We start from the raw sequence: 13,534 nt of genomic DNA on the forward strand, positions 1-13,534 counted from the left end.
AAAAACTGCCGTTTTGACCCCTTTCCCAACATTTTACAGAAAACAATGTTTTCTATATAAAATCTACCCCTAATCTTCAGCTTTTCAAGCAACAAGTCAGATTTCAAATCGGGTCTACCAATCTGTAACTAGAGCTATTTTTGTAACCCTTCGCCTGTTTTTCTGGCTTCGGTAAAAAATGTCAGAAGTTAGCAGATTCATTAAATTCAAAACAACTTTCACAAAAACTGCCGTTTTGACCCCTTTCCCAACATTTTACAGAAAACAATGTTTTCTATATAAAATCTACCCCTAATCTTCAGCTTTTCAAGCAACAAGTCGGATTTCAAATCAGGTCTACCAATGTGTAACTAGAGCTATTTTTGTAACCCTTCTCCTGTTTTTCTGGCTTCGGAAAAAAATGTCAGAAGTTAGCAGATTCATTAAATTCAAAACAACTTTCACAAAAACTGCCGTTTTGACCCCTTTCCCAACATTTTACACTCTATATAAAATCTACCCCTAATCTTCAGCTTTTCAAGCAACAAGTCGGATTTCAAATCGGGTCTACCAAACTGTAACTAGAGCTATTTTTGTAACCCTTCGCCTGTTTTTCTGGCCTCGGTAAAAAATGTCAGAAGTTAGCAGATTCATTAAATTCAAAACAACTTTCAAAAAAACTGCCGTTTTGACCCCTTTCCCAACATTTTACAGAAAACAATGTTTTCTATATAAAATCTACCCCTAATCTTCAGCTTTTCAAGCAACAAGTCGGATTTCAAATCGGGTCTACCAATGTGTAACTAGAGCTATTTTTGTAACCCTTCTCCTGTTTTTCTGGCTTCGGTAAAAAATGTCAGAAGTTAGCAGATTCATTAAATTCAAAACAACTTTCTCAAAAACTGCCGTTTTGACCCCTTTCCCAACATTTTACAGAAAACAATGTTTTCTATATAAAATCTACCCCTAATCTTCAGCTTTTCAAGCAACAAGTCGGATTTCAAATCGGGTCTACCAAACTGTAACTAGAGCTATTTTTGTAACCCTTCGCCTGTTTTTCTGGCTTCGGTAAAAAATGTCAGAAGTTAGCAGATTCTTTAAATTCAAAACAACTTTCACAAAAACTGCCGTTTTGACCCCTTTCCCAACATTTTACACTCTATATAAAATCTACCCCTAATCTTCAGCTTTTAAAGAAACAAGTCGGATTTCAAATCGGGTCTACCAAACTGTAACTAGAGCCATTTTTGTAACCCTTCGCCTGTTTTTCTGGCCTCGGTAAAAAATGTCAGAAGTTAGCAGATTCATTAAATTCAAAACAACTTTCACAAAAACTGCCGTTTTGACCCCTTTCCCAACATTTTACAGAAAACAATGTTTTCTATATAAAATCTACCCCTAATCTTCAGCTTTTCAAGCAACAAGTCGGATTTCAAATCGGGTCTACCAATCTGTAACTAGAGCTATTTTTGTAACCCTTCGCCTGTTTTTCTGGCTTCGGTAAAAAATGTCAGAAGTTAGCAGATTCATTAAATTCAAAACAACTTTCACAAAAACTGCCGTTTTGACCCCTTTCCCAACATTTTACAGAAAACAATGTTTTCTATATAAAATCTACCCCTAATCTTCAGCTTTTCAAGCAACAAGTCGGATTTCAAATCGGGTCTACCAATCTGTAACTAGAGCTATTTTTGTAACCCTTCGCCTGTTTTTCTGGCTTCGGTAAAAAATGTCAGAAGTTAGCAGATTCATTAAATTCAAAACAACTTTCACAAAAACTGCCGTTTTGACCCCTTTCCCAACATTTTACAGAAAACAATGTTTTCTATATAAAATCTACCCCTAATCTTCAGCTTTTCAAGCAACAAGTCGGATTTCAAATCGGGTCTACCAATGTGTAACTAGAGCTATTTTTGTAACCCTTCTCCTGTTTTTCTGGCTTCGGTAAAAAATGTCAGAAGTTAGCAGATTCATTAAATTCAAAACAACTTTCACAAAAACTGCCGTTTTGACCCCTTTCCCAACATTTTACAGAAAACAATGTTTTCTATATAAAATCTACCCCTAATCTTCAGCTTTTCAAGCAACAAGTCGGATTTCAAATCGGGTCTACCAAACTGTAACTAGAGCTATTTTTGTAACCCTTCGCCTGTTTTTCTGGCTTCGGTAAAAAATGTCAGAAGTTAGCAGATTCTTTAAATTCAAAACAACTTTCACAAAAACTGCCGTTTTGACCCCTTTCCCAACATTTTACACTCTATATAAAATCTACCCCTAATCTTCAGCTTTTCAAGCAACAAGTCGGATTTCAAATCGGGTCTACCAAACTGTAACTAGAGCTATTTTTGTAACCCTTCGCCTGTTTTTCTGGCCTCGGTAAAAAATGTCAGAAGTTAGCAGATTCATTAAATTCAAAACAACTTTCACAAAAACTGCCGTTTTGACCCCTTTCCCAACATTTTACAGAAAACAATGTTTTCTATATAAAATCTACCCCTAATCTTCAGCTTTTCAAGCAACAAGTCGGATTTCAAATCGGGTCTACCAATCTGTAACTAGAGCTATTTTTGTAACCCTTCGCCTGTTTTTCTGGCTTCGGTAAAAAATGTCAGAAGTTAGCAGATTCATTAAATTCAAAACAACTTTCACAAAAACTGCCGTTTTGACCCCTTTCCCAACATTTTACAGAAAACAATGTTTTCTATATAAAATCTACCCCTAATCTTCAGCTTTTCAAGCAACATGTCGGATTTCAAATCGGGTCTACCAATGTGTAACTAGAGCTATATTTGTAACCCTCCTCCTGTTTTTCTGGCTTCGGAAAAAAATGTCAGAAGTTAGCAGATTCATTAAATTCAAAACAACTTTCACAAAAACTGCCGTTTTGACCCCTTTCCCAACATTTTACAGAAAACAATGTTTTCTATATAAAATCTACCCCTAATCTTCAGCTTTTCAAGCAACAAGTCGGATTTCAAATCGGGTCTACCAATCTGTAACTAGAGCTATTTTTGTAACCCTTCGCCTGTTTTTCTGGCTTCGGTAAAAAATGTCAGAAGTTAGCAGATTCATTAAATTCAAAACAACTTTCACAAAAACTGCCGTTTTGACCCCTTTCCCAACATTTTACAGAAAACAATGTTTTCTATATAAAATCTACCCCTAATCTTTTGCTTTTCAAGCAACAAGTCGGATTTCAAATCGGGTCTACCAATCTGTAACTAGAGCTATTTTTGTAACCCTTCGCTTGTTTTTCTGGCTTCGGTAAAAAATGTCAGAAGTTAGCAGATTCATTAAATTCAAAACAACTTTCACAAAAACTGCCGTTTTGACCCCTTTCCCAACATTTTACAGAAAACAATGTTTTCTATATAAAATCTACCCCTACTCTTCAGCTTTTCAAGCAACAAGTCGGATTTCAAATCGGGTCTACCAAACTGTAACTAGATCTATTTTTGTAACCCTTCGCCTGTTTTTCTGGCTTCGGTAAAAAATGTCAGAAGTTAGCAGATTCATTAAATTCAAAACAACTTTCACAAAAACTGCCGTTTTGACCCCTTTCCCAACATTTTACAGAAAACAATGTTTTCTATATATAATCTACCCCTAGTCTTCAGCTTTTCAAGCAACAAGTCGGATTTCAAATCGGGTCTACCAATCTGTAACTAGAGCTATTTTTGTAACCCTTCGCTTGTCTTTCTGGCTTCGGAAAAAAATGTCAGAAATTAGCAGATTCATTAAATTCAAAACAACTTTCACAAAAACTGCCGTTTTGACCCCTTTCCCAACATTTTACAGAAAACAATGTTTTCTATATAAAATCTACCCCTAATCTTCAGCTTTTCAAGCAACAAGTCGGATTTCAAATCGGGTCTACCAATCTGTAACTAGAGCTATTTTTGTAACCCTTCGCCTGTTTTTCTGGCTTCGGTAAAAAATGTCAGAAGTTAGCAGATTCATTAAATTCAAAACAACTTTCACAAAAACTGCCGTTTTGACCCCTTTCCCAACATTTTACAGAAAACAGTGTTTTCTATATAAAATCTACCCCTACTCTTCAGCTTTTCAAGCAACAAGTCGGATTTCAAATCGGGTCTACCAATCTGTAACTAGAGCTATTTTTGTAACCCTTCGCCTGTTTTTCTGGCTTCGGTAAAAAATGTCAGAAGTTAGCAGATTCATTAAATTCAAAACAACTTTCACAAAAACTTCCGTTTTGACCCCTTTCCCAACATTTTACAGAAAACAATGTTTTCTATATAAAATCTACCCCTAATCTTTTGCTTTTCAAGCAACAAGTCGGATTTCAAATCGGGTCTAGTAATCTGTAACTAGAGCTATTTTTGTAACCCTTCGCTTGTTTTTCTGGCTTCGTTAAAAAATGTCAGAAGTTAGCAGATTCATTAAATTCAAAACAACTTTCACAAAAACTGCCGTTTTGACCCCTTTCCCAACATTTTACAGAAAACAATGTTTTCTATATAAAATCTACCCCTAATCTTCAGCTTTTCAAGCAACAAGTCGGATTTCAAATCGGGTCTACAAAACTGTAACTAGAGCTATTTTTGTAACCCTTCGCCTGTTTTTCTGGCTTCGGTAAAAAATGTCAGAAGTTAGCAGATTCTTTAAATTCAAAACAACTTTCACAAAAACTGCCGTTTTGACCCCTTTCCCAACATTTTACACTCTATATAAAATCTACCCCTAATCTTCAGCTTTTCAAGCAACAAGTCGGATTTCAAATCGGGTCTACCAAACTGTAACTAGAGCTATTTTTGTAACCCTTCGCCTGTTTTTCTGGCCTCGGTAAAAAATGTCAGAAGTTAGCAGATTCATTAAATTCAAAACAACTTTCACAAAAACTGCCGTTTTGACCCCTTTCCCAACATTTTACAGAAAACAATGTTTTCTATATAAAATCTACCCCTAATCTTCAGCTTTTCAAGCAACAAGTCGGATTTCAAATCGGGTCTACCAATCTGTAACTAGAGCTATTTTTGTAACCCTTCGCCTGTTTTTCTGGCTTCGGTAAAAAATGTCAGAAGTTAGCAGATTCATTAAATTCAAAACAACTTTCACAAAAACTGCCGTTTTGACCCCTTTCCCAACATTTTACAGAAAACAATGTTTTCTATATAAAATCTACCCCTAATCTTCAGCTTTTCAAGCAACAAGTCGGATTTCAAATCGGGTCTACCAATGTGTAACTAGAGCTATTTTTGTAACCCTTCTCCTGTTTTTCTGGCTTCGGAAAAAAATGTCAGAAGTTAGCAGATTCATTAAATTCAAAACAACTTTCACAAAAACTGCCGTTTTGACCCCTTTCCCAACATTTTACAGAAAACAATGTTTTTAATATATAAAATCTACCCCTAATCTTCAGCTTTTCAAGCAACAAGTCGGATTTCAAATCGGGTCTACCAATCTGTAACTAGAGCTATTTTTGTAACCCTTCGCCTGTTTTTCTGGATTCGGTAAAAAATGTCAGAAGTTAGCAGATTCATTAAATTCAAAACAACTTTCACAAAAACTGCCGTTTTGACCCCTTTCCCAACATTTTACAGAAAACAATGTTTTCTATATAAAATCTACCCCTAATCTTCAGCTTTTCAAGCAACAAGTCGGATTTCAAATCAGGTCTACCAATGTGTAACTAGAGCTATTTTTGTAACCCTTCTCCTGTTTTTCTGGCTTCGGAAAAAAATGTCAGAAGTTAGCAGATTCATTAAATTCAAAACAACTTTCACAAAAACTGCCGTTTTGACCCCTTTCCCAAAATTTTACAGAAAACAATGTTTTCTATATAAAATCTACCCCTAATCTTCAGCTTTTCAAGCAACAAGTCGGATTTCAAATCGGGTCTACCAATCTGTAACTAGAGCTATTTTTGTAACCCTTCGCTTGTTTTTCTGGCTTCGTTAAAAAATGTCAGAAGTTAGCAGATTCATTAAATTCAAAACAACTTTCACAAAAACTGCCGTTTTGACCCCTTTCCCAACATTTTACAGAAAACAATGTTTTCTATATAAAATCTACCCCTAATCTTCAGCTTTCAAGCAACAAGTCGGATTTCAAATCGGGTCTACAAAACTGTAACTAGAGCTATTTTTGTAACCCTTCGCCTGTTTTTCTGGCTTCGGTAAAAAATGTCAGAAGTTAGCAGATTCTTTAAATTCAAAACAACTTTCACAAAAACTGCCGTTTTGACCCCTTTCCCAACATTTTACACTCTATATAAAATCTACCCCTAATCTTCAGCTTTTCAAGCAACAAGTCGGATTTCAAATCGGGTCTACCAAACTGTAACTAGAGCTATTTTTGTAACCCTTCGCCTGTTTTTCTGGCCTCGGTAAAAAATGTCAGAAGTTAGCAGATTCATTAAATTCAAAACAACTTTCACAAAAACTGCCGTTTTGACCCCTTTCCCAACATTTTACAGAAAACAATGTTTTCTATATAAAATCTACCCCTAATCTTCAGCTTTTCAAGCAACAAGTCGGATTTCAAATCGGGTCTACCAAACTGTAACTAGAGCTATTTTTGTAACCCTTCGCCTGTTTTTCTGGCTTCGGTAAAAAATGTCAGAAGTTAGCAGATTCTTTAAATTCAAAACAACTTTCACAAAAACTGCCGTTTTGACCCCTTTCCCAACATTTTACAGAAAACAATGTTTTCTATATAAAATCTACCCCTAATCTTCAGCTTTTCAAGCAACAAGTCGGATTTCAAATCGGGTCTACCAATCTGTAACTAGAGCTATTTTTGTAACCCTTCGCCTGTTTTTCTGGCTTCGGTAAAAAATGTCAGAAGTTAGCAGATTCATTAAATTCAAAACAACTTTCACAAAAACTGCCGTTTTGACCCCTTTCCCAACATTTTACAGAAAACAATGTTTTCTATATAAAATCTACCCCTACTCTTCAGCTTTTCAAGCAACAAGTCGGATTTCAAATCGGGTCTACCAAACTGTAACTAGATCTATTTTTGTAACCCTTCGCCTGTTTTTCTGGCTTCGGTAAAAAATGTCAGAAGTTAGCAGATTCATTAAATTCAAAACAACTTTCACAAAAACTGCCGTTTTGACCCCTTTCCCAACATTTTACAGAAAACAATGTTTTCTATATATAATCTACCCCTAGTCTTCAGCTTTTCAAGCAACAAGTCGGATTTCAAATCGGGTCTACCAATCTGTAACTAGAGCTATTTTTGTAACCCTTCGCTTGTCTTTCTGGCTTCGGTAAAAAATGTCAGAAGTTAGCAGATTCATTAAATTCAAAACAACTTTCAAAAAAACTGCCGTTTTGACCCCTTTCCCAACATTTTACAGAAAACAATGTTTTCTATATAAAATCTACCCCTACTCTTCAGCTTTTCAAGCAACAAGTCGGATTTCAAATCGGGTCTACCAAACTGTAACTAGATCTATTTTTGTAACCCTTCGCCTGTTTTTCTGGCTTCGGTAAAAAATGTCAGAAGTTAGCAGATTCATTAAATTCAAAACAACTTTCACAAAAACTGCCGTTTTGACCCCTTTCCCAACATTTTACAGAAAACAATGTTTTCTATATAAAATCTACCCCTAATCTTCAGCTTTTCAAGCAACAAGTCGGATTTCAAATCGGGTCTACCAATGTGTAACTAGAGCTATTTTTGTAACCCTTCTCCTGTTTTTCTGGCTTCGGTAAAAAATGTCAGAAGTTAGCAGATTCATTAAATTCAAAACAACTTTCACAAAAACTGCCGTTTTGACCCCTTTCCCAACATTTTACAGAAAACAATGTTTTCTATATAAAATCTACCCCTAATCTTCAGCTTTTCAAGCAACAAGTCGGATTTCAAATCGGGTCTACCAATCTGTAACTAGAGCTATTTTTGTAACCCTTCGCCTGTTTTTCTGGCTTCGGTAAAAAATGTCAGAAGTTAGCAGATTCATTAAATTCAAAACAACTTTCACAAAAACTGCCGTTTTGACCCCTTTCCCAACATTTTACAGAAAACAATGTTTTCTATATAAAATCTACCCCTAATCTTCAGCTTTTCAAGCAACATGTCGGATTTCAAATCGGGTCTACCAATGTGTAACTAGAGCTATATTTGTAACCCTCCTCCTGTTTTTCTGGCTTCGGAAAAAAATGTCAGAAGTTAGCAGATTCATTAAATTCAAAACAACTTTCACAAAAACTGCCGTTTTGACCCCTTTCCCAACATTTTACAGAAAACAATGTTTTCTATAGAAAATCTACCCCTAATCTTCAGCTTTTCAAGCAACAAGTCGGATTTCAAATCGGGTCTACCAATCTGTAACTAGAGCTATTTTTGTAACCCTTCGCCTGTTTTTCTGGCTTCGGTAAAAAATGTCAGAAGTTAGCAGATTCATTAAATTCAAAACAACTTTCACAAAAACTGCCGTTTTGACCCCTTTCCCAACATTTTACAGAAAACAATGTTTTCTATATAAAATCTACCCCTAATCTTTTGCTTTTCAAGCAACAAGTCGGATTTCAAATCGGGTCTACCAATCTGTAACTAGAGCTATTTTTGTAACCCTTCGCTTGTTTTTCTGGCTTCGGTAAAAAATGTCAGAAGTTAGCAGATTCATTAAATTCAAAACAACTTTCACAAAAACTGCCGTTTTGACCCCTTTCCCAACATTTTACAGAAAACAATGTTTTCTATATAAAATCTACCCCTACTCTTCAGCTTTTCAAGCAACAAGTCGGATTTCAAATCGGGTCTACCAAACTGTAACTAGATCTATTTTTGTAACCCTTCGCCTGTTTTTCTGGCTTCGGTAAAAAATGTCAGAAGTTAGCAGATTCATTAAATTCAAAACAACTTTCACAAAAACTGCCGTTTTGACCCCTTTCCCAACATTTTACAGAAAACAATGTTTTCTATATATAATCTACCCCTAGTCTTCAGCTTTTCAAGCAACAAGTCGGATTTCAAATCGGGTCTACCAATCTGTAACTAGAGCTATTTTTGTAACCCTTCGCTTGTCTTTCTGGCTTCGGTAAAAAATGTCAGAAGTTAGCAGATTCATTAAATTCAAAACAACTTTCAAAAAAACTGCCGTTTTGACCCCTTTCCCAACATTTTACAGAAAACAATGTTTTCTATATAAAATCTACCCCTACTCTTCAGCTTTTCAAGCAACAAGTCGGATTTCAAATCGGGTCTACCAAACTGTAACTAGATCTATTTTTGTAACCCTTCGCCTGTTTTTCTGGCTTCGGTAAAAAATGTCAGAAGTTAGCAGATTCATTAAATTCAAAACAACTTTCACAAAAACTGCCGTTTTGACCCCTTTCCCAACATTTTACAGAAAACAATGTTTCTATATAAAATCTACCCCTAATCTTCAGCTTTTCAAGCAACAAGTCGGATTTCAAATCGGGTCTACCAATCTGTAACTAGAGCTATTTTTGTAACCCTTCGCCTGTTTTTCTGGCTTCGGTAAAAAATGTCAGAAGTTAGCAGATTCATTAAATTCAAAACAACTTTCACAAAAACTGCCGTTTTGACCCCTTTCCCAACATTTTACAGAAAACAATGTTTTCTATATAAAATCTACCCCTAATCTTCAGCTTTTCAAGCAACAAGTCGGATTTCAAATCGGGTCTACCAATGTGTAACTAGAGCTATTTTTGTAACCCTTCTCCTGTTTTTCTGGCTTCGGAAAAAAATGTCAGAAGTTAGCAGATTCATTAAATTCAAAACAACTTTCACAAAAACTGCCGTTTTGACCCCTTTCCCAACATTTTACAGAAAACAATGTTTTCTATATAAAATCTACCCCTAATCTTCAGCTTTTCAAGAAACAAGTCGGATTTCAAATCGGGTCTACCAATGTGTAACTAGAGCTATTTTTGTAACCCTTCTCCTGTTTTTCTGGCTTCGGAAAAAAATGTCAGAAGTTAGCAGATTCATTAAATTCAAAACAACTTTCACAAAAACTGCCGTTTTGACCCCTTTCCCAACATTTTACAGAAAACAATGTTTTCTATATAAAATCTACCCCTAATCTTCAGCTTTTCAAGCAACAAGTCGGATTTCAAATCGGGTCTACCAATCTGTAACTAGAGCTATTTTTGTAACCCTTCGCCTGTTTTTCTGGCTTCGGTAAAAAATGTCAGAAGTTAGCAGATTCATTAAATTCAAAACAACTTTCACAAAAACTGCCGTTTTGACCCCTTTCCCAACATTTTACAGAAAACAATGTTTTCTATATAAAATCTACCCCTAATCTTTTGCTTTTCAAGCAACAAGTCGGATTTCAAATCGGGTCTACCAATCTGTAACTAGAGCTATTTTTGTAACCCTTCGCTTGTTTTTCTGGCTTCGGTAAAAAATGTCAGAAGTTAGCAGATTCATTAAATTCAAAACAACTTTCACAAAAACTGCCGTTTTGACCCCTTTCCCAACATTTTACAGAAAACAATGTTTTCTATATAAAATCTACCCCTACTCTTCAGCTTTTCAAGCAACAAGTCGGATTTCAAATCGGGTCTACCAAACTGTAACTAGATCTATTTTTGTAACCCTTCGCCTGTTTTTCTGGCTTCGGTAAAAAATGTCAGAAGTTAGCAGATTCATTAAATTCAAAACAACTTTCACAAAAACTGCCGTTTTGACCCCTTTCCCAACATTTTACAGAAAACAATGTTTTCTATATATAATCTACCCCTAGTCTTCAGCTTTTCAAGCAACAAGTCGGATTTCAAATCGGGTCTACCAATCTGTAACTAGAGCTATTTTTGTAACCCTTCGCCTGTTTTTCTGGCTTCGGTAAAAAATGTCAGAAGTTAGCAGATTCATTAAATTCAAAAACACTTTCACAAAAACTGCCGTTTTGACCCCTTTCCCAACATTTTACAGAAAACAATGTTTTCTATATAAAATCTACCCCTACTCTTCAGCTTTTCAAGCAACAAGTCGGATTTCAAATCGGGTCTACCAATCTGTAACTAGAGCTATTTTTGTAACCCTTCGCCTGTTTTTCTGGCTTCGGTAAAAAATGTCAGAAGTTAGCAGATTCATTAAATTCAAAACAACTTTCACAAAAACTGCCGTTTTGACCCCTTTCCCAACATTTTACAGAAAACAATGTTTTCTATATAAAATCTACCCCTAATCTTCAGCTTTTCAAGCAACAAGTCGGATTTCAAATCGGGTCTACCAATCTGTAACTAGAGCTATTTTTGTAACCCTTCGCCTGTTTTTCTGGCTTCGGTAAAAAATGTCAGAAGTTAGCAGATTCATTAAATTCAAAACAACTTTCACAAAAACTGCCGTTTTGACCCCTTTCCCAACATTTTACAGAAAACAATGTTTTCTATATAAAATCTACCCCTAATCTTTTGCTTTTCAAGCAACAAGTCGGATTTCAAATCGGGTCTACCAATCTGTAACTAGAGCTATTTTTGTAACCCTTCGCTTGTTTTTCTGGCTTCGGTAAAAAATGTCAGAAGTTAGCAGATTCATTAAATTCAAAAACACTTTCACAAAAACTGCCGTTTTGACCCCTTTCCCAACATTTTACAGAAAACAATGTTTTCTATATAAAATCTACCCCTACTCTTCAGCTTTTCAAGCAAGAAGTCGGATTTCAAATCGGGTCTACCTATCTGTAACTAGAGCTATTTTTGTAACCCTTCGCCTGTTTTTCTGGCTTCGGTAAAAAATGTCAGAAGTTAGCAGATTCATTAAATTCAAAACAACTTTCACAAAAACTGCCGTTTTGACCCCTTTCCCAACATTTTACAGAAAACAATGTTTTCTATATAAAATCTACCCCTAATCTTTTGCTTTTCAAGCAACAAGTCGGATTTCAAATCGGGTCTACCAATCTGTAACTAGAGCTATTTTTGTAACCCTTCGCTTGTTTTTCTGGCTTCGGTAAAAAATGTCAGAAGTTAGCAGATTCATTAAATTCAAAACAACTTTCACAAAAACTGCCGTTTTGACCCCTTTCCCAACATTTTACAGAAAACAATGTTTTCTATATAAAATCTACCCCTACTCTTCAGCTTTTCAAGCAACAAGTCGGATTTCAAATCGGGTCTACCAATCTATAACTAGCGCTATTTTTGTAACCCTTCGCCTGTTTTTCTGGCTTCGGTAAAAAATGTCAGAAGTTAGCAGATTCATTAAATTCAAAACAACTTTCACAAAAACTGCCGTTTTGACCCCTTTCCCAACATTTTACAGAAAACAATGTTTTCTATATAAAATCTACCCCTAATCTTTTGCTTTTCAAGCAACAAGTCGGATTTCAAATCGGGTCTACCAATCTGTAACTAGAGCTATTTTTGTAACCCTTCGCCTGTTTTTCTGGCTTCGGTAAAAAATGTCAGAAGTTAGCAGATTCATTAAATTCAAAACAACTTTCACAAAAACTGCCGTTTTGACCCCTTTCCCAACATTTTACAGAAAACAATGTTTACTATATAAAATCTACCCCTAATCTTCAGCTTTTCAAGCAACAAGTCGGATTTCAAATCGGGTCTACCAATCTGTAACTAGAGCTATTTTTGTAACCCTTCGCCTGTTTTTCTGGCTTCGGTAAAAAATGTCAGAAGTTAGCAGATTCATTAAATTCAAAACAACTTTCACAAAAACTGCCGTTTTGACCCCTTTCCCAACATTTTACAGAAAACAATGTTTTCTATATAAAATCTACCCCTAATCTTCAGCTTTTCAAGAAACAAGTCGGATTTCAAATCGGGTCTACCAATGTGTAACTAGAGCTATTTTTGTAACCCTTCTCCTGTTTTTCTGGCTTCGGAAAAAAATGTCAGAAGTTAGCAGATTCATTAAATTCAAAACAACTTTCACAAAAACTGCCGTTTTGACCCCTTTCCCAACATTTTACAGAAAACAATGTTTTCTATATAAAATCTACCCCTAATCTTCAGCTTTTCAAGCAACAAGTCGGATTTCAAATCGGGTCTACCAATCTGTAACTAGAGCTATTTTTGTAACCCTTCGCCTGTTTTTCTGGCTTCGGTAAAAAATGTCAGAAGTTAGCAGATTCATTAAATTCAAAACAACTTTCACAAAAACTGCCGTTTTGACCCCTTTCCCAACATTTTACAGAAAACAATGTTTTCTATATAAAATCTACCCCTAATCTTTTGCTTTTCAAGCAACAAGTCGGATTTCAAATCGGGTCTACCAATCTGTAACTAGAGCTATTTTTGTAACCCTTCTCCTGTTTTTCTGGCTTCGGAAAAAAATGTCAGAAGTTAGCAGATTCATTAAATTCAAAACAACTTTCACAAAAACTGCCGTTTTGACCCCTTTCCCAACATTTTACAGAAAACAATGTTTTCTATATAAAATCTACCCCTAATCTTCAGCTTTTCAAGCAACAAGTCGGATTTCAAATCGGGTCTACCAATCTGTAACTAGAGCTATTTTTGTAACCCTTCGCCTGTTTTTCTGGCTTCGGTAAAAAATGTCAGAAGTTAGCAGATTCATTAAATTCAAAACAACTTTCACAAAAACTGCCGTTTTGACCCCTTTCCCAACATTTTACAGAAAACAATGTTTT

This window comes from Salvelinus fontinalis, chromosome 28, assembly GCF_029448725.1.
Source record: "Salvelinus fontinalis isolate EN_2023a chromosome 28, ASM2944872v1, whole genome shotgun sequence".
NCBI classification, from domain to species: domain Eukaryota; kingdom Metazoa; phylum Chordata; class Actinopteri; order Salmoniformes; family Salmonidae; genus Salvelinus; species Salvelinus fontinalis.